General features: G+C 38.9%; 3 pseudogenes; all 3 read right to left on the bottom strand.

Annotated features, from left to right (window-relative positions):
• On the bottom strand, positions 5,437-6,293 carry Gm17920 (predicted gene, 17920; annotated as a pseudogene).
• Gm25102 lies at positions 14,783-14,894 on the bottom strand (annotated as a pseudogene).
• A 4,292-nt stretch (positions 14,895-19,186) lies between these two features.
• Gm18139 (predicted gene, 18139) lies at positions 19,187-20,678 on the bottom strand (annotated as a pseudogene).

Below are 22,043 nucleotides of genomic sequence, written 5' to 3'. Positions count from 1 at the left end.
CCAAATATGTTCAATAGGTGTATTATTAGGTGGCTAATGTAGGGCATCTGTGTACATGTGGCTATCACCCCAGCACATTCTGCAGGCTTGAGTTCCAAATATTCAGAAAAACATATGGATCCTATATTTTATCTTGTAATTATTTCTTAAGTAGCAAATTATAATTATTTGCAAGCCACTGAATTATTTTTGGGTATAATAACTAACTAGAGATATTTCTATAAGGTTACATGCACATGACACTTCATTTTTCATGAATAACTTGAGCATCCTCAACTTTTCATATCCATAGAACTATTCTAAACCCATGTCCTTGATGCTAATGCAAAGCAACTCTGAAAATAACTCTAGTCACAAGTATTTAATCTTGGAAATTTACTGGTATGAATTTATTTCAGTGGAATGCATAGTGATCACGTCAATCTAGAGTTGTCTATTAGTCACATAATTATGAAATTGAAAATATAAAGCTAGAAACCAGGAGAACATAGACACTACAGTTAGGAGAAAGGATTGGTGCCCAAGTTAGAAGAAAAAAAAGACCAAAACAGGAAAAATAACTGACAAGGTTTACAAACCTTTGTTTATGGGCCAAGGCAGGTCTGGACTTTGCTCTGACATAACACACAGTTACAAACTGCTTTTTAGTTTAAAATATCTTGAACCAAATAGTACTTTTTAGCATACAAAAACTGCATGAAGTACTCCACTGTGCTTGAGTATATTTGCTGTCTTAAGCAGTCATCTATAACAAGCTGCCTGCAGACTGGATTGTGAAGCTTGGAATTTTTTGGAGAAGTTTCAGGAGGCTGCAGGTGTGCCTCAGTAACACATTCTCTTTCTAGCATGATCAAGCTCCTGAACGCAATCCTCCAATCTTGAAAAGCAAAATGGATAAAGAATAAATATTAAAGCCTGGATATAATGATGTGAACCAGTAATCCTATCCCCTAGGAGGCACACACAAGTAGATCCCTGTGAGTCACTGGGCATTTGATTTATCAAAATCTGTGATAGCCAGATTTAAAGACTCGCCATCTCTCTAAAAGAAAGGTGGGGCTAAACAGAAGTAACAGTGAATAAATCACTTTCCACACAACTGTGAACACTGGGATTCAAACTTCCATGATCCATATAAAAGCAAAAGATTGTGGTGGCTGTCTGTCCTGTGGTGGCTGTCTGTCCTCCCAACAGCAGAGAGGCAGAGGCAGGGATTCCTGGCCAAAGCTGGCCAGCAAGTTCCCAGCTGAGAAATTATGGCTTGGTTAAATAAACTGGGGAGCAATTAAAGATGGCACTCCAACGACAGTAGCCCAACTCATGCACACACACACACACACACACACACACACACACACACACACACCATATTCACATGTTAAAAAAATGAAAAGAAAAGAAATTAAAACAAAACACAATAAACAAAACCAAAAAAAAAAAAAAAAAAAAACAACCAACAATAACAACAACAAAGTAGACATTTCCTAAAGATCAATTTCTGAAGCTGATCTCTGGTTTCTATTACATGTAAATGCAGGTGCATGTACACATGCAAGAGCAAGCAAGACAGCGAGCATGTGCACACACACACACACACACACACACACACACACACATGCACACACACAGAGGCCTGTAGTAATAGGGGGAAAGAAACAGAGAATAGGAGTGAATGCAAGCCAGGTTGTAGAGGGGAAATGAAAGTATAAATTTCAGGAGTAGATTCTGTCCTCTTACTGTGTTGAGGCAGGGTCTTGTCTCTCTTGTTGCTTCATGTATAATCTAGCCTAGATGACTGCAGCGTTGAATCCTTTCTTGCCACAGGAGAGCTGGGATTACAAAATGTCTGGCTTTTTGACGTTGGATCTGAGGACAGAACTCAGGTCATCAGGCTTGTAGCAAGTGTCTTTACAGCTGTTACTCACTAGCTATCTCACTAGCCCAGTTCCAAATTTGGAAACGAGCCCTTTAAATGTGTCATATGCTGTGGGATAAATACAATAACAAACCAATCTCTGAGAGTTGACAATTGCAGCCTGTATATGTGGATTTGGATATAGTGTTTGGTTTCAGATCTGGAACAAGGGACTGAGGTACATACTTTACATACCAAAGCAGATCTGGCTGCTAGGTTCTCCCAGAATCCCTCATCTATACCTGGCATACCCTGGCTCCAACCCTGAACTTTCCAGCCCAAGAGGCTGCACTGTCTTATCCCCAGAGGCTCTTCCCTATATAATACAGACATTTTGTTCTCCCCTATTCTCACTTCTCTCTCTCTCTCTCTCTCTCTCTCTCTCTCTCTCTCTCTCTGCATGCACATATTTCTTTCTCTTCCACCTCCCATATCTTTCTTTTCCCATGGTCCATGGTGATTCCCCTGGCTACAGTCTTTGGGGCCAGTGAACTTGCCCAAGAGCAGCTTCCCAATAAACCTCCATTTAATATAATCTAACCTGGCTTGAATTGGTTCATTTTACCAGTGGAGAAATAACTTAATAGTAAGCTGTAATTGTATTTCAAGACATTCTCAATTTCAGTCCTTTAAAGACAGAATGTCCAAAGATGTTTTCTGGCTTCTGTGCATGTGTGTTGATTATGGATTGTTGTGATATAGGTACAATTACATAAAGAACTCCCATACATATCTTTTTCTGTGTGCATAAATGCGTGTGTGTGTTCTTCTGTATATGTGCTCCAATGTGCTTTCATTTTGAGGCTGGGTTTCAGCATCAGGTTTTTTTTTTCTATTTGTTTGGTTTAAGTCATTTTTCACCTTATTTTCTAAAACAGATTCTCATTAAACCTGGACCTTGCCAATTCAGCTAGCTGTGTTACTGGCCACAGCCCCAGTAATCTTCCTGCCTACAGTTCCCCAGTACTGGGATTATTGCCACATGTGACAGCACTGGCTTTTCCACACTGATGCTAGAGACTTGAAAACTGAGAAGTTCACAGTGACACAGCAAGCATTTTATCAACTGAGCCACCTACCCTTAAGATCACATGTAATTTTATTCTTTTAGAATTCTTAAAGTATTGTGCCCCATATACATAAGTACCTCTGATTCTAATTCTTTCACACCATTGTGTTCTAATGCTTTGTCTTAATTCAGCTCCCAGAATCACATGGAAATCTGTGCTTTCAGACATTAAAGGAAACTTGCCCCAAGTTGGCTCTGACTGGGAAGTAAAGTTGACAACTGCTAATGTCTTGGTAGAGTGAAAGAGGCAGGACCTTTGGATTGCACAAACAAGGAACAGAGAGAGGAGAGGATGAGTATTTTATGACTCATAGACACTTAGACATGCAGACACAGACACACAGATTTTGGAACTGTTTTCTTTCCTAAGCTAATTTTTAAGCATATCAGTTAGGAGGCTTCTCTCATCTACAATGAAAGTATGTGTGGAAAACTGAATAGAAGAAAACAAAATGTTACAACAAATATTCAAAGTTGGGATATATAAAAACTACCTACAATCTTTTCCCTGTATTTTTATTGCTAGCATATACAAAATCATCTAAACCTAAATATGAGTATTATTCTACATCAGATCAATATTGCCTTTTATCAAGGCTTCTGTTTTGTCAAGCCTAAAATACAGACAACATAGGCACACATACTAAAAATTCTCATGATCTCTTTATGAATCTTCCACCTGGCTACAGGAAATCTCCAGTTCTTTCAGAATGATGAACGAGGCTCTGGAATCTGAGCTTTTAGATTGCTATGGAAGTCTGGTCTTCCATGCAGAGACACCTCTCAGTTCCAGATTCTCCAAGTTTCATTATTAATGAGTTTTGAACTAGCAGAGGCCATTTCTAGTTCACTAATTTCCTTAGTTGTTCCCACTTTTAGTAACTGAGATGTTTGAATATCTAAAATTATCCACATTCTGGGGCATCTTTAGCTGAACCCTAGTTATTACCAACTCAACTTGGCCATTTGAAGTTCAAGTTGTAAAAGTCTTCTCATCTACACATTAAACATCATATCCAGTGATGTATATCTGTATCAATAATAGCAGACTCAGGGTTCTAAAAAGCTTGTATCAGTGGATACTGCCAAAAAAACCAAAAGTTCAATAGAATGCTTTCATTAATCTGTCCCTTAATTACTTCTATGCAAAAGACATATAGGAAGACAAGTAAGCTACCAGTGCTCTGCTGCCAAGTGTTCATGATGATAGTCAACAACTTCCTCTTCCTAAATCAGTTATAGTAAAGAAGCTGAACCTTACAGATAAGGCAAGGTAAACGTGTCTGTACCATGTTCTCTGTTACAACACACTCTGCTGCTGTATTTTCCTTGTTTTTCTCTAATCCATCTGTTCTTGTACAGAAAGTCTCCTTAAGACCTGGTTGGATCCATGCTTCTCTCATGCACAGCATTTCCCCCCCAAAATCATCCAATCCTGTGAATCTAAAAGTACACTTTCGGCTTTGCTAAGTGAAAACCCACTATAAAATAAACAATCAAATAAGTAAATTTTAAAATCTATTGATAACATTTTCTGATAAAAAAATGGAAATGTACTTTTTGGAATTCCAAATATGTATAAGAAATCAAGTATTCCCTGTACTCATGGTTGGTATATGTCACTGTTTCCCAGCTACTAGAAGTAAAGCTACAAATTATATGAAACAAAGAAAAGGAGGTGGATAGACTCAGCAAATAAAAGAGAAGGATTTTACTCTGGAAATGTTCCTTTGAAGTTTATCATCTGATCATCCCGGTTCCAGTCTCTAATCATGCTGATGTGACTAGAGGTCACCTGTGCCTGGTTTGTTCTATTTTTTTTCTTTTATTGGTTCATGGGACAAGGATTTCCTTTCAATATGAAAGAAAATAGCAAGTTCATAACAAAAAAGAAATATGAAGTGTAATATAGGGCTAAGCTAATGGTAGTGGGGAAACAGCAAAAGCAAAAAGTATGTCCTCTTTTGTCTGGAAAGTAATCCATACATTTAGTAGCAACAAACATTTCCAGGTAGTTGAAAAGAGGAAGAAGTTAAATTCAGAAGTTTCTGGATATCTCTGGATGAATGCTCTATCTGTGTTATTTCCCAGTTCTCAGGAAAGGAAAAACAATGGGGAAGGGATTTCCAAAGACACATGAGGCTCAGAGTAGCTGGAAGGCTATAAAAGGAGATGACATTAATTCCTTGCCTATGACCGAGAGATGAACTAGGAAAGAATTCAAAACTGTTAGTTGATAGAAGCCATGGTCAGAGGTTGTAGTTAGCTCCCTGTCCAAATGCCTCATCCAGAAAATCTCAAAATGAAACAAACAAACAAACAAACAAGATAAAACAGGACAAAAGTAATAGAAAGAAATTTTCTGAACAGAAAAAGAGCTCCTGAAAAAAAATAAATAAACACAGAGGAAATTAAAAGGCCTGAGGTAATGATAGACTCCACCTTTAAATACTTCTTCTGCCTCTTCACCCAGATGCTTGTCATTTGTGCTGGCATCCTAGTGCTGCTGATACTCAGGCAAATTCCTGTATGTTGATATCAGCTTTAATAAATTCCATCTCTTCCATGCCTTCCCCTGTGTACCTGTGGATGTCGACTTTATGGATGGGCATTGCTGCGAACTGCTCTGAGATGTACTTATGTAGGTCCTTGATGGCTGTTCTGTTAGTAATGAAAGTGACTGCCATCTTGAGACCATGCAGTAAGACAAGACAGCTGTCTGGACTTCATTGATAATTTCTTCCACAATGTAACAGCCCTTCACATTCTGCATTGAATATGTACTCATCAACTTATTTCATAGATGTCTGTTTATGTAAGACAGCAGACATGCTACAGTATTGGCTATGGTGGCAACCATAAGTACCCATCATTTTCCTGTCATCCCAAACTTGCTGGGTGATAATGAGGGCCTGATAGTGATGGCTTCTGTGGATAGTAAAAGGGGCAAAGTCTGGTGTGATGAAATGGAGACATGGGAAGGGCACCAGACATTAAACTTGCCGGGGAAGTGGAGGCAGTTGTAAGACTGAACATAGTAACCAAGTGAGATAGTTCTCATCCCTGTAGGTTAATGGGATGGGTTTGAAAGCACAGAAACAGATATCATAGAAGATTTCATTATCAATTCAGTAGGTCTCATTAGTGCTCTCTGACAACTGCTGGAAAGGTAGGGTACAGTCATGGTGTTGAGCAAATTGGTCTGGACATGATAATGAAGATGCTTATGATGTAGCCTGGTAATTCTTCTCAGACATTTCTGATGGAGCAAGGTTTCCATTACAAGCCTGTTCTTCTACCCAGCCAGTGGTGTGTGTGTGTGTGTGTGTGTGTGTGTGTGTGTGTGTGTGTGTGTGTGTGTGATTATATATGTGGAAGTATAATGTGCATTTGCATGCACATGTGAAGGGTAGAAGTGGACACTAGATCTCTTTCCTCGATCACTCTGTACCTCAGATTTTTAGATAGTCTCTTGCTGAACCTGAAACTTGCCAATTGGATGAAGTGATTGGCCTATGTAATCAGAAATTTTCCTGTGTCAACCTCTTCAGTGCTGAGATGATAGGTGCCCACTGCTGGGGATCTTTCTCACGTCTTTATATTTGCACATCAAGAACTTTACCAATTACCTACTTTTAGGAGGTTTTGTTCACCCAAGCAACTCCAATGATAAATGACTTAGCTATACCCAGGAGGTTTTGTTGTATAAAAGAGCAAAAAGTACCCCCAACTATATTGTGATGTGAATTGAAGTATACATAAAACATGATTCATATATCTAACCATCTTACTAAAAATGAATAGTGAATGAGTCTTCCAGGCATGAGCTATGCATTTATTTACCTCAGCCCTGATGTGTATGTATATAGATAGATAGAGATATAGTTTGGTTGATATAATTTCAGTTTAAAGATAAGTGTAATATAAATATTTCTTTATTCTTTTTCATACCTAAAGTGAGGTGAAAAATATAATGTGCGCCCAATAAGCCTAGTATAGAATATCAGTTCTATAGGGTGCTATTTTCTTATGTAAAGTGTTAGAAACAATCAGTAAAAAACATATGTTGAAACAGAAATTCAATCACCTACTTCATCAGAGTTCTCATATTTAAAGTCTGGCTCCAGATATAAACTCTTAAGTATGAAAGAATTTGAAAAAATAATGTATGTACAATACAGGTCATAATTGAAGAAAAATACATAACTTTTTTCTATCTTGCCTATAATAATACACAACATATAGAAATGGATAAAGTGAAAACCAAGAAGTATGCAGATGGAGGTATTTTTTTTTTCTGTAAAAATGTATGTTGTTTTGGTTTCAGAACTCATGCCAATAACTATCTTCTTGCCAAGAGCTGCCATTCCTATACCTCTTCCTAAGAACTACAAAATTTATTCATGTCTTAAAATAAAAACTGTCAGTATTATGTTACATTATATATTATTCTCATCCCCCCCCCAAAAAAAATAGCAGAACACAATAGCAGGAAGGTTTATTTCTGCTCTCAATAAGGGTACAGTTGGGGAAAGCCTGACAGCAGAAATGTGGTCACATGTCATATAATCAGGAAGTGAAAAGATGAATGCTGGTGCTCAGCTTGCACTTTGTTCTGTCCAGAACCACAGCCCATGAAATAGCACCAACCACTGAGAGGTTGCATCTTTGACCCTCAATAAATACACTATAGAAAAGAAACTCTATCATAGGCTGCCCACAGTTTTGTCTCCTATATGATTCTATCTCCTGAAGAAATGATTATCAATATCAACCATCACAAACACCCATTACTCTATTAATTAGTAAGGGTATTTATCAGGACTCGGTAACTGCTGCAATGCCTGACTCATAGAGGTAGCTCTGGTCCATCTAGTAGCTTCAAATGAGTCTGTATCTTCTGTAGAAATGCTGCTTCCTCTAACTTAATGGGCATAGTCATCCTCCAAGTTCCACCATAGCTCATCTTCATTTCCAAGTGTGTAGCAGCGTTTTCCCTTAATTAATTTAAATGTTAGTGCAACAGGAAGCCTGTGATTGGACAGGGAAAAGGGAGGCAGAGAAGAGAGTTTCAGAGACAGGTACGAAGGAGGAGAAAAGAGGAGAAGAAAGGAAGATGGAGGAAGAACAGGATGATCCAGATTCCACATGGCTTTAAATAGCCACAGGTAGTTATAATTATCTTATAAGGGATGGATAATTACAGGAGAATATTTGTCTTATCTAGGTTGTCAATTTATATATTATCAATTGGCACTGTACTTATTGTTTGGGCATCTTGAAAATTGAGAATTTATTGATATATAAATCTGACTGAATAATTATAAACTTCTCGAGTTTTGATATTCTGGGTTAAGGGGAACTGTGACCACCAACTACGGGGGTGGGTAACTGAGAAGTTATGGGAGGCTCTGAAGCAGGTGAACCAGAGAAGGGAAGACTGCTGACTGGGCCTAGCCAAGAGGCAACAAGACAACCCAGTAGAGAGCAGCTGGGTATAGCATGGGAACTCGGTGTCTTTTTTAATATTTCCAGCAACACAAGTGTAATTTTCTAATGTTTTTCTTTTGTTCTTCTAACTAGTTAACAATTATAACTAGTTGTCTGAAGAGAACATGGTAAATCACAAATATTCATGAACTCTCATTTTTTTTTCTGCTTGTTCATATGTTGGACTGTTCTTGTGCTAATTCAGGTGAAAAGTGAATTAGAAAGTGAGATTAAACTGCATGAGTAAGTGGCCATAAAAGGTAGCCCCTTCTTAGAATTGGGAACAACCGCAATACCTCTCTGGGCATATATCCAGAAGATGTCCCAACCGATAAGAAGGACACATGCTCCACTATGTTCATAGCAGCCTTATTTATAATAGCCAGAAGCTGGAAAGAACCCAGATGCCCCTCAACAGAGGAATGGATACAGAAAATGTGGTACATTTACACAATGGAGTACTACTCAGCTATTAAAAAGAATGAATTTATGAAATTCCTAGGCAAATGGTTGGACCTGGAGGGCATCATCCTGAGTGAGGTAACCCAATCACAAAGGAACTCACACAATATGTACTCACTGATAAGTGGATATTAGCCCAGAAACTTAGGATACCCAAGATATAAGATACAATTTGCTAAACGCATGAAACTCAAGAAAAATGAAGGCCAAAGTGTGGACACTTTGCCCCTTCTTAGAATTGGGAACAAAACACCCATGGAAGGAGTTACAGAGACAAAGTTTGGAGCTGTGACGAAAGGATGGGCCATCTAGAGACTGCCATATCTGGGGATCCATCCCATAATCAGCTTCCAAACACTGACACCATTGCATACACTAGCAAGATTTTGCTGAAAGAACCCAGATAGAGCTCTCTTGTGAGACTATGCCAGGGCCTAGCAAACACAGAAGTGGATGCTCACAGTCAGCTATTGGATGGATCACAGGGCCCCCAATGGAGGAGCTAGAGAAAGTATCCAAGGAGCTAAAGGGATCTGCAACCCTATAGGTGGAACAACATTATGAACTAACCAGTACCCCGGAGCTCATGACTCTAGCTGCATATGTATCAAAAGATGGCCTAGTCGGCCATCACTGGAAAGAGAGGCCCATTGGACTTGCAAACTTTATATGCCACAGTACAGGGGAATGCCAGGGCCAAAAAGTGGGAGTGGGTGGGTAGGGGAGTAGGGGGGAGGGTATGGGGGACTTTTGGGATAGCATTGGAAATTTATATGAGGAAAATACCTAATAAAAATATTTTTAAAAAGAATTGAGAACAAAACACCCATGGAAGGAGTTACAGTGTCAAAGTTTGGAGCTGAGATGAAAGGATGGACCATCTAGAGACTACCATATCCGGGGATCCATTCCATAATCAGCTTACAAATGCTGACACCGTTGCATACACTAGCAAGATTTTGCTGAAAGAACCCAGATATAGCTGTCTCTTGTGAGACTATGCCGGGGCCTAGCAAACACAGAAGTGGATGCTCACAGTCAGCTATTGGATGGATCACAGGGCCCTCAATGGAGGAGCTAGAGAAAGTACCCAAGGTTCTAAAGGGATCTGCAATCCTATAGGTGGAACAACAATATGAACTAACCAGTACCCCCCCCCCCAAGAGCTTGTGTCTCTAGCTGCATATGAATCAGAAGATGGCCTAGTCGGCCATCAGTGGAAAGAGAGGCCCATTGGTCATGCAAACTTTATATGCCTTAGTACAGGGGAACGCCAGGGCCAAGAAGTGGGAGTGGATGGGTGGGGGAGTGGGGGAGGGAGCATGTGGGGGACTTTTGGGATAGCATTGGAAATGTAAATGAAATAAATAGCCAATTTTTAAAAAAAGAAAAAAATAAATGTTAAGCAAAATAAAAAAAATAAGATATAAAATTTGGCTATATTGAATGCATTTTGGGAGTAGGAAAGTCTGTTGGTACAACAACTCTATAAGTCCTTTCCCTTTATGATGGTTTAGTAATTTCAGTTTTTAGAATCACTTCATTAACAACAATAAATAAATAAATAAATAAATAAATAAATAAATAAATAAATAAGGTAGCAGTGAATTACTTGAATCACTTTGGCTCCTGCCAAGTCACATGTGTGTTGTACCTGCCAAAGAGTTCTCTGGATTCAGCACACACACACATACACACACACACACACACACACACACACACACACACACACACACACACACCAGTTAATTTTGATGCCTTGACTAGCTCAGTGGTTGATCATTTCTGAACATGAGAACCAATCCTCAACATCTTGCCCTTTCTGTAAAATAAAAAATGCTCTTCTCTTCGACAAAATTGAGCATAACAATTATATAAATTACAAAGTATATGTAATTAACATCTAGTCCATCATATTTATCACTTAGATAAAGCCATCTATCCTACTTGAAGAGCTTACAATTCAATACCTGAGTTTTGTTCTGATTTTAGCTTGCATTACCACATAAAAACTACCCTTTCACATCTATATCACCTCTCTCAGCGCTAAACAACTTAAGTTTGATTGTAGGACTATAACTAGTATTCACCCCTGTCAAAAATTGGAGAACAAATTATTACCTGAATATATAAGAAATACTAAAACATAGCTCCCAAAATTTAACCAATTTGTAGAGACAGTTGACTACCTGGACAATCCCCTATTCTTCAAAATGTGAGAGCCATCAGTCTTCAGCCTTCTCACCCCTGATCATCTAACAGATCTTGAAATGAAGCAGGAACTCTAAAGGACTTGTGTCTGTCTTGGAAGAGCTAAACTCTCAACTATCCTGCATTGTGTGTCCTTCCTTGAACAATATTTTTTGGTTGTAGATGATTTTTTTCCCCAGAGGCTATCTTGCCATATCTGGAGCAACTCTATATGGGGGTTTTAATGTTCAAACTCTTTTTTGAAGTAGGAAGTAGGTACTGTCAGGAGCAGATATACCCCTATTCAAATGATCTTTAATAATAATTAATATTAAATGTCATTTTCTGCGGATTTGATATTTTAAAGACTACCTATATAAAATATACCTGAACTGTTGAACCTTGACTACTTTTACCTTTTTCTACATGAGTATAGTAGAAAGCACCTTAATAGAATTATGCAAAAATCTAATAAAACCCTGAGTTTATCACCTCACCCCTAACTTGTGTTACTTAATCATCCTAAACAGTTTGTAATAGTAGTTATTAGAAATACTGGGTCTAAGCTTTGTATTTTTAAATGAGTTGTGTAGGCACAATGCCTATCTAAGAGTAACAATATTAATATCAAATTTTGTAACAATATAAGAAATTTAGATCAAAAAATCTTAAGTCTGCAGCCATCCATAAATTCTGAACCAATGTAAAATTATAACTTCAATTTGTATCAATTATAAAGATTTCAACCAATTGTGCAATATTGTGACAATATAATGCTATGCTTAAGAATAAATTTAGTAATCCATCCCAGCTATTTCCTTCCTGTTCAAAATTGTGACCATTTCCAAATTATCACCTAAAAGGACAACCTATCTGTAATTATAAACTAACCATCATCAGATACCCAAACCAAAGAGATGACAACTCTCCGCAACTTCTTCATGCTGAATAAGGGCAATGACTATTCTTTTAAAAGGTGGGGAAGGGTAGGAATATTAGAAAATTTTGTTAGATGTATGAAAACTAGGCTTAGCGTTTGTTACCCAGTCTCTGTAAGCTTAGAAGGCTCAGAATATGGCTGAAGTTTTGGTTGGATCAGTCTGAAAGGCTGGATGAACCGAGGTCATCTGGAATCATCAGTTATTCCTGAACGTGTTTTGGAATCAGTTCTCTGGAAACAGCTTAAGGAGGTAGGGGGCTGGAACAGCAGGTCATTTCGTGGTCCCTGTAATGAATCTTGCTCAAGGTGTACATTTTGTAATATATGAATCTCATATCCAAATTTCTAGTACTATTAAGATATCCATATGGACTGTGAAAGTTGAAGTTAAGGATGAATTTTGTTCTATATCTGGGAAGATGAAAGACAACTGTCTTTTTATAAGTTAATTTGATCAATAACCAATTATAATAAATCTTCATTCTAGCCATAGGTAGGAGGGCATGAAGAATCACAACCAAGAAGATTTATTGTCTAAATTTAGCTCAAGTTTTGGCTGAGAAAATTTTATGTGTAAGCCAGTTACTGGGCTGTTCTTATGTTGAGGAATCAGCAGATCAGGCTACTGGACCTGTTTGATCTTCATGATTTTTTTCTTTTCTGTCTGTAGCCAAGAACTTCAGGGTGTCTTCCACTATCATATCTGAGCCATATTACTTTGGAAGGCATCCAGAGCCTTTTATCCTTTCCTGTTAACACAAATACAAAGCCTCTCTCCCAAAAAAACCATGATCTTGGTCTAGTAACTGGAAATTATTAAAGATATAGAATCAAATGAATACCTCAACTTCTCTGCCAGAGGATTTTTAATATCATAAATACCAACCTTATAATCATCTTTATTTTATTAATCAAAACAATTCAAAGCAATTAAGACTATCTAAGCAAATATTATCAGTTGAGACAATGTTTCTCCACTATTGCCTGGTTTTTTTCTCACATGATTAATTTTTAATACTTAGTTTCTACTGTATGAGACAGAATTAGGCTACCCATCCTCTGCGTATAACCTACAGTTTAAAATCAAAATCCTCAACATATTTTTCTATTCCACAAATACTTAAGACCACTTAAACAATTATCATTATACTCCCTTCTATTCTTAAAAACAATGAAATCAAATGCTATTTGTTACTATCCTTTGATTTGCAGGCACCATTTACCATCTGACTCTGTTTCTGAGCAGCCAGTCTGTTTCTTTGCACAGCAGGGACTACTAGCCACTCTAAGCCCAAACTCTTTGCATCATTATTAACTGCAGGAAAAAAATCCCCACGTGGCTCAGGCAAAATCTGTAGCTTGTTTATAAGCCAGTTCTCCCTAAATCTTAATCTTATATCATGGGGCATAAGTATTCCATTGAGGAATCTCCAATTAAATTTTAAAAGTGAGTTTTTGCCTATCATGTTGATGCCATCTGTACTGGCTTGTTTGTGTCAACTTGACACAAGCTCGAATTACCACAGAGAGAGGAGCTTCAGTTGAGAAAAGGCCTCTGTGAGATCCAGCTGTAAGGCATTTTCTCAAATAATGATCAAGGAGGGAGGACCCATTGTGGGTGGTGCCATCCTTAAGCTGGTAGTCCTGGGTTCTATAAGAAAGCAAGCTGAGCAAGGCAGAGGAAACAGGCCAGTAAGTGACATCCCTCCATGACCTCTGAATCAGTTCCTGCTTCCTGCCATTTTTGAGTTCCAGTCCTGGCTTCCTTTGGTGATGAAGAGCAATGTGGAAGTGTAAGCTGAATAAACCCCTTCCTCCTCAACTTGCTTCTTGGTCATGATTGTGTGTGCAGGAATAGGATACCATCTGTAGCAGTGAATTAATTAAACTGCTTTGCTTTCTAGCAGGTTGTGGACTATTGTACTCACCCAAGATTTGTCTGGATTCATAAATGAAACACACAGACACAGACACACACACACACACCACCTAATTGTGATATGCCTGGACTAGGTCAATGGTTGAACATATCTAAACCTCCTCATTTGTTAGCACTTTTCCCTCCAATGTGCATTAACACATGCCATGAAGGTCACATGTGTGAAGGTCAGAGGGTAACCTCTGGTGTTGAGACTTACCATCACCTTGGTTGAAGCAGATCTCTGTAATGTTTGCTGCTGCATATGTCAGGTTTCCTGGTCCCCATCTTCCAGGGATTCACCACTTTTGGCCTCCTATCCCGCACTAAGATCACTTGGGATTGTCTATTTATCTACTGTGTCTTTTACAGGAGTCCGGTGAATTTTCTCTCAGTTCTTCATGCTTGTAAGTCAAGTGCTTTTTTCACTAGGAATCCCTTCATCCATTGTTTCCCAAAACTAAATTCCCAAGGCAACACCAGCAGAGATACTGGTTACATTTGAATGATGTTTGTAAACAGTAAAGCCATTGTAAAAGTTATATTAAATTTTAGAACTTACGGATCTTTTGTTGACATGTTTATACAAAACATTTTTTTTGTTCTTTGACACAAATACTAATCATCCACTGTTTCTAAAGCCCACACTCCTTAACAAACTTACAAAATCCAAATTGGCTGAAAATATTATACTAAGTATTATAATTTCCACAGAAATATTCAACTCTAAACCCACTTCAGATAATACCAAACACACATGATATGTGGATAATGTAGAAATATCTGAGACTTACTTTAGATCCTTGAATCTTCACAAGAAAATGAGCTATTCTGTTGAAAAGTTTTTAATTAGCAATAACCACTCCTTGGATAAACTTCATGGGCTACAATACTGCCACTGCAAAAAACTTATTCTGTTCAAAAAAAAAAAAAGTACTGACAGAAGTTCTCCCATCCTGCTATACTCCGTGTGTGACCAATCCTCCTGTTGACCTGGAGGAGAAGCTTGTACCAAGTAGAGAAAGGAGAGAACAAGTGTGCACTTACATTGCTTGCCATTGGTTTGAGGGGCAAATCAGATTGGACATGCAACCTGCTAAAATGTTGCTCATGCTTTTAGGGGTTTTGACCCAGGCTAAAGCAGGATTTGTTCTTCAAAATAATAAGGAATTTCAAGACTAACAAGTGTGAATCTGAATTGGGATTTAATAAGTATGTTTCATATAAATTTAAGTACAAGAGTTAGGGCAAAGAGGTGTGCTGCCTGTGCCCTGGACTACTCACCCTACCCTACCTGTCCTTGAGGGTTGGAGATGAGGTGGCAGGGAATCAACAACACAGATTCCTGGAGCAGGTGAGAAAACACAGTAAGCACATCTGAATACTCTACAATCTCCTTTAATACCCTCCACCCATGCCCCATTGTTTTCAAGAAAGCATCTCTTCTTAACAGCAGTTCCCAATTCACTGGCAATGTCTGCATCAGCAATCCTTGGTCTCTCAGGCAATCTTCAAATAGGTCCTCCTGCAGGAGATGCCTTTGCAGCTGCAAGCTCTCCCCCAACCCCCTTCAGTATTTAAGTAGAGTTTGCCACCCCTAATTCCTCCTAAAGAAGTGAAAAAAAAAAAAAAACAAGAAAAAGACACAGCATGGTATGTGCTTCTCTAAGAAGAGTTACCTTCACTGTGCTTACAACTGACCTGTAGACAAGTGGATTTTGAAGTTACTATACTTAGCAAGTTACTAAGGAATCTAAGTGAGATCACAGGGCTTTTCCTGAGGAGCATCTGGCAAGATTGTGATTTACAAGGACAAACTCTAGACCATGGGGAGACAGGATGGAAGGTTATAACTACTGTTGCCAGAGTCATATTGTATGAGACTCCAAGGAAACATGAGAATAGGAAGAGGTCCCTCTTCATAGCCATATAGTTTCAGACACTGTAACAGTCGGTGTTGAAGGTTTACCTGAAAAATTGTAGAATCACCTAGGAGATAGATTTCTAGACATGATGGTAATAAGGTTTTTTGATTAGGTTAATTGATTTGGAAAGAAAAATATCAATTGTGGGCAGTACCATTCATGAGCAGGACTCCTTGAACCTATGCAATCATTCCTAAAATAAACAAACCAGTGGTATTTTTCCTACTTTGTAGAAAGTAATTATGAGACATGTATCTCCAAACTAATGTCTCATTCTTGTGCAAAAGATGTGCTCATCAACTACTCCATCTCAAACCCAATATATGATATGTATTCACATGTGTGTATGTGTATATGTGTGGTTGCACTCATGTGTGCACTCATATGTATACATTCAGGTAACAAAAGCACATGTGTGGAGGTCAATGGAAATTCTGTTATAGTCAGTTCTCTCGTTTCATATTATTCCGAATCTGTGTATCATCTATTGCTTATGCTTCTGTACATACAAGTGCTTGAAGCACATTCTTTTTTCTCACCTTAGAAGTGCTAAGCTCATATTACAGATTTGAACCATGCCATCTAATGGTTTTTAACATGGTATCTAGAAATTAAAATAGATTTCTGGGATTCTATGGGAAGTTTTACCTATTAAGTCAGATCATTGACCCCAGGGCCATTTTGGGATCTAGCATATACTAATGACCCTTATCCCAGTCCTGACAAATAGGAATGGAGCAAGTACATAAAATGGACTAATTAACAATCCCTTTGGGACAGAAACATATTGACACATCATGAAAATACCTTAAATAACTTTCATGAATGACATCATGAATAGGTAGATGTTAGGGTACCATTCTGAGCCATTACCTGTAAGTCATCAATAGGTCAGTGTCAGGGTAATATTCTAGGCTAGTAGATGTAAGATGCTATTTAGTGTTCACAAAAAAATTATGGTTTAGATTTTTTAAAGTTTTATTTCATTTTAATTTATACGTGTATATGGATTGTGAGTGTGATGTATGTGTGTGTGTGTGTGTGTGTGTGTGTGTGTGTGTGTGTGTGTGTGTGTGAGATGGTGACTGTGGAGGCCATAAAAGGGTGTCAAATCTCCAGAAGCTCTAAGCTGCCCACTTGGCAAACATGATTTTAAAAGATCAAGTGTGTCCATTCATCTTCATAAAAAAAAAACTGCACTATATTATTGTAAAATGTGATTACCCATGGTTTCAACACAATCTTATTTCCTCTCTAAACCCTTCCAAACTACACATGTTTCATAAAGTTCTAATTTATTATTAGATTTGCATTGGAAGGTATCAGCTTCATTGTCAGTGAAAGCTAAGTTGCAGGAATGCTCCCGACTGGGTGATAAGAATAATTTCACAGGAAACATCAGAAAGGGCTAAATGGATTTTTTGATTAAATTTTCCAAGTGTTTGTTTGTGCAGATATAGCTGAGGGATTTTTTTAGCTTGGGAGGCAAATTTCCTCCTTGCTTCAAAATGTTGAAAGTAAAGTGCTGTTAGTGTACTTTATTCCATAGTGTCAGAATATGATTCAAGGTGTCAGAAGGAAGACACTGGGCAAAATATCTCTTGTACATGCTGTTCAAGACTGCAGTTCTGGGAATTGCAGAGAATTGTTCTTTTGATTTTAGAGAATTTCCCAATTAAAATCCCTTTGAAGATAAATTAAATGCCCAAATAAGTCATTAAACAATTGGTTCATATATGTAGCAGATACTGTCTAGCCATGCAAGAGTCGAAACTCTCTCTCTCTCTCTCTCTCTCTCTCTCTCTCTCTCTCTCTCTCTCTCTCTCTCTGTGTGTGTGTGTGTGTGTGTGTGTGTGTGTGTGTGTGTGTGTGTAGGTAGGTAGGTAGGTAGGTAGGTAGCAGCAGTCAAAAGTCAACCTCTTAGTCTTAGTCACTCTCCACTTTGAGTTTGGAGAAAGGCTCTCTCTCTCTGGATCTGTGCCTCAGCAGTGTTGCTGGACTAGCTGACTACTAAGCCTTGGGGATCCCTGGGTCTATCTTCTTGGCCTTAGGTTTGAACAAATGTGTTACCACATTCAGCTTTGTTTTAATTTTGTGTTGGCCCCATTGAGCCAAATTTAGGTCTTCATGATTGAACAGCAGAACCATCTTCATGTCTGTGAATGGTTTTAAGAGGAGAGATGAACAGATACAAAACTGAGTATACATGATGGACAGTTTAGGTCATGGAAAGGACACACTGGAGCAATGGATATCTTGAGAATGGAGTAGAAAACCCAGCAGAACAGCACATACAAAGAATAATGCATAAAATGGGCTCTTCTGGTTTTTAGCTTCCTAGTACTGAGCATATCCTGCTTCAGCATCCAGCTACACTATTGGATAGTGTTTCTACCTGTTTCTACCCATATCCAGACATGTTTGTACCTCAGCATAGTCAGTGGATGTAGTCAGAATCCTTGGATCCAGAAATTGAGGAACTTCACCAGCACAGAGCAAATCCTAGGGATTTTCCATGGTCTTTGGAATTTTGACCATCTATTTTAACTAAGCCATGGAGTTCTGTTTTTTTGTTTTTTGTTTTGTTTTGTTTTGTTTTGTTTTGTTTTAACACCTTTCATTGTTCTCATAGTCAAGTTTCTGGAACTTGGTCATTCAACAAATCATAAAAGAGCCTACTGAGCGGAAGGGACTTTCCCAAAATAACAAAGTGATGATATACTTGCTGAGTTTGAAACGCGGCAGCTTCCACTCTCAATCTATGTTCCATTCACTAAACTCAGCCCTCCCTGCTGTGCTTTGAGTCATCTGGCTATAAAATTAGCCCGTTCATTTTCTCTCTTTCCTGTCCTGTGATTGATAACACAAGCTACATCCCTTGATAAATCACATGAGAAGGATGAGGAGTGAAGAATAGATTGTACTGCTGGTAACCTTTATTATATATAGAAATGTGCTGTTTTATTACAAAGATTCTCACAAAATGAAAATATCTCAAAAGGGAAGCTAGGCTAACAACCTCCACCCACAGAATTGGGGAAAGACAGGGCAATGTAAGTTTTTTTTGTTTGCCCAAGATGGGTGGGAGGGTATAAACAGAACCAATCTAAAAATGGCTGATATTACCCAAGCCTGAAAAGGGGTCCTAGAAGACCCAGTCACTCCTTCTAAAAAGTTTAATAGGGGCATTTTAACAGAGCTCCTAAGCAAGCACTTGGCAGTTCAGGATTTTGTCTTCTGGTTTTCTTTCTACTCAGACCTGGGGTAGAGGGGCGGTCAGGATGAACAAGGTCACTCTGGGAAGTGTCCTCCCAGCACTACTGCCCTGAGCTCTGGTCCCTGGTTCCTATCTAGTCCTGGGGATGTTATATTTAATATATTTTATATAAATACACAGAGGAATAGAAAATATAAAATCTAAGAAATTGAGGGAAAGTGAGAAACTTCGGGAGAAGCTGGAGCTGCAGACCTTGCTCGGGCCAATGTGACCTCTTCTTTGACCCCTTTGGCTTCTGGCTTCCCCTCCTTGGTTTTCTCCTCTTCTGTGACTTCTTTCTCTCTCTCTCTCTCTCTCTCTCTCTCTCTCTCTCTCTCTCTCTCTCTCTCTCTCTCTCCTCAGGATCTCTCTCTTTCTCATCCTCTGTTTTGACTCTTCTGGCTTTTTTGAAGTTGGAAAAATTCTTGTGACCCCCTTCTCCTTCCTCATCTGTATCCAAGAATTCTTCCTCACAGGCAATGCGTTTGTCAGAGGAGTAGATGGCGATGAGTTTGTCAGGGTCTTCCTCATCCTCATCCCCACTCTCTTCTGGGATGGCATCCTCAGGTTTGGCCTACATCTGGACCCCAGGGGCATGAGGCAGCATTCTCAAGTCCTCAAAGAGCTGCTGCTTGATCTTTTCCAGGTATTCATTAGTGTTCTGGTTATAGTAATATTGCAAGGGCTGATGTGAAGCTTGAAATCTGGTCCAAAGTACTCAAAGTAGTCATTGTATGGCAGCTCATTAGGGATCTCTGTGTCCAGGGCCACAGCTGCTTTGTAAGTCCAGCACTGAGTGACATTACAGATGGTGTAGCCACCTCCTCCCAGCATTAGCATAGACTAATGCCTTTGCCAACCCCAATATCCTGTAGGTCCCCAGTTCCTGGGATGTACTCTCCGTATTTATGAAAGGACATAGTCATGACCCAGTCTGTAGTATAGAAAGCCTCTTCCACGCCATCTCCATGGTGAATATTATTGTCAACATACAGCACCCTCTGGTGATACTTTTAGCAGTTCCAGGACGATATCATTGATGTAACAGGAGCCAGATGCTTCAGACTTCTTTGCATGGTGCAGGCCCCCAGCCCAGTTCACAGCGATGTCTGTCTGCTGCTTATTGAGTTTCACAGCACTTGTGACAGAGCCACCCGTGGACAACTGACAGAACCCAAGAAGGCCATCAAACACCGGACAGTCCTCACCAGCGTTGAATCTCTGCATCTGCTTGCTGTATTCAGACAGATTATCGGGGCAGATAGAACACAAGAATTTAAAGTACTCATCACTGTGGTACTTGCTCATCTCCTCAGCTTTGGCTTTGTGAAGACAATAGATTTCCATTTTGTGGTAGAGACCACAGTTGAGCAGCAAATTGTGAATCATATGGATTCAGTGAGGCTTCATTGGGTGCCCTTGTCCATAATAATAGTTTCCAACGTCCCCCTTGTAGTAGTAACAGATTTTCCTCTTGGTGCCCTGAGTCTGTGCCATCTTGCTCACCACCTGGACCTCCCATCAGTCTTGCTGGTAACCTTTTAATTAAAGCAATGGTTTGATCTTTTAACAAGGAGAATGTTCAGATGAATAGCAGGTATGATAACTAAATTTTCTCATTTGCTGGGCACCTTGAAGGTGGCATTCTTCCATTTAAATAGAGGATTCTTCTGAGATTAGAAGTCTTCAGAGCTATGACTGTTGGAAACAATCCTTTAGGCCCATAGTTGCTTTGCCATAGCTCCGCTCTGCCTGTGAAGGAGAAGAAAGCTGGCCTCCAGAGAGCATCTATTATCAGCCCAGAACATAGGCTGACTTATTAATGGCAAATGAGCTGTGGTTGATATTGCCAAAGACCCTGTCTTCACTCTCATCAATCCCTGCATCCTATTTCTTTAGGAATTCTGCCCAGGTTCTTCTCAGTTCTGCTCTCCTGTGTTCTCAGAAGAGCAGGTAGCCAATTTGCTTCACATATGAAGAACTAATTGCAGGTGAGGCAAGGCAATATGGTAAGTTCCTGGAGCTAGAGCAAGGGACAATGCCTACATTTTTAGTTACCATATTTCCTAACTTGGCCTCACATATGATATCAAGTAACATTTGCTCCTGTGCACTTTATTCTGTGAGAGGCATGATGCTCTCCACGGAATGGTTCAGAGTCCTCTATATCCTCTGTACATCTTGGTTACTGGGTGCAACAGTCCATCAAAACAATGCAGAAACAATGAACCCCATATAGGATTGCCTCAGTTTTGAGTAACAGTTTAGCCTCCTTCCATATAGATAATTTATTGCATACATTTCAGAGGCGTTTGTGTTCTCATCTATCAATTGAATATAATAATTTTTCTAGTCAGGCCATTTTTCTCTGTAAGAATTAATTTTAAATGCCATTATTTAACAGATGAAATTGTTTGATTTTCCCCAAAGATATATTTTTATTCTCAGGATCTTCATTCTTTGCTCTGATTTTAGAATACACATAGTATAGGAATGGAACTTACATGTATTTTAGTGAATGACTGAATTAGTAATTTAAATTGGTACCATGACACTGAGGAGATGGCTCAGTTGTTAAAGTACCTGGTGTGCAAGTATAAGGATCAGAATATGATCCTCAGAATCTACATAAAAACCCAGGCATGGTGACCTTGTACCAGTAATCCCAGTTTAAAGGAAGTCCATTCAGGAGCATCCTTAGAATTCATGGGATGTGAAGTCTAGACACTTGATGGAGCTCCAGGGACAATGAGAGACCTTTCTCTTCCCAAAATAAGGTAGTGAGTGATTGACAAAGACACTGGAAGTTGATTTCTTGCTTATCCTTGAACACATGCACACACACACACACATACACACATACACACAGAAAGAGAGA

This window comes from Mus musculus, chromosome 17, assembly GCF_000001635.26.
Source record: "Mus musculus strain C57BL/6J chromosome 17, GRCm38.p6 C57BL/6J".
Taxonomy (NCBI): domain Eukaryota; kingdom Metazoa; phylum Chordata; class Mammalia; order Rodentia; family Muridae; genus Mus; species Mus musculus.
The sequence above is the reverse complement of the archived record's forward strand: the minus strand, read 5'-3'. Positions and strand labels throughout refer to the sequence as shown.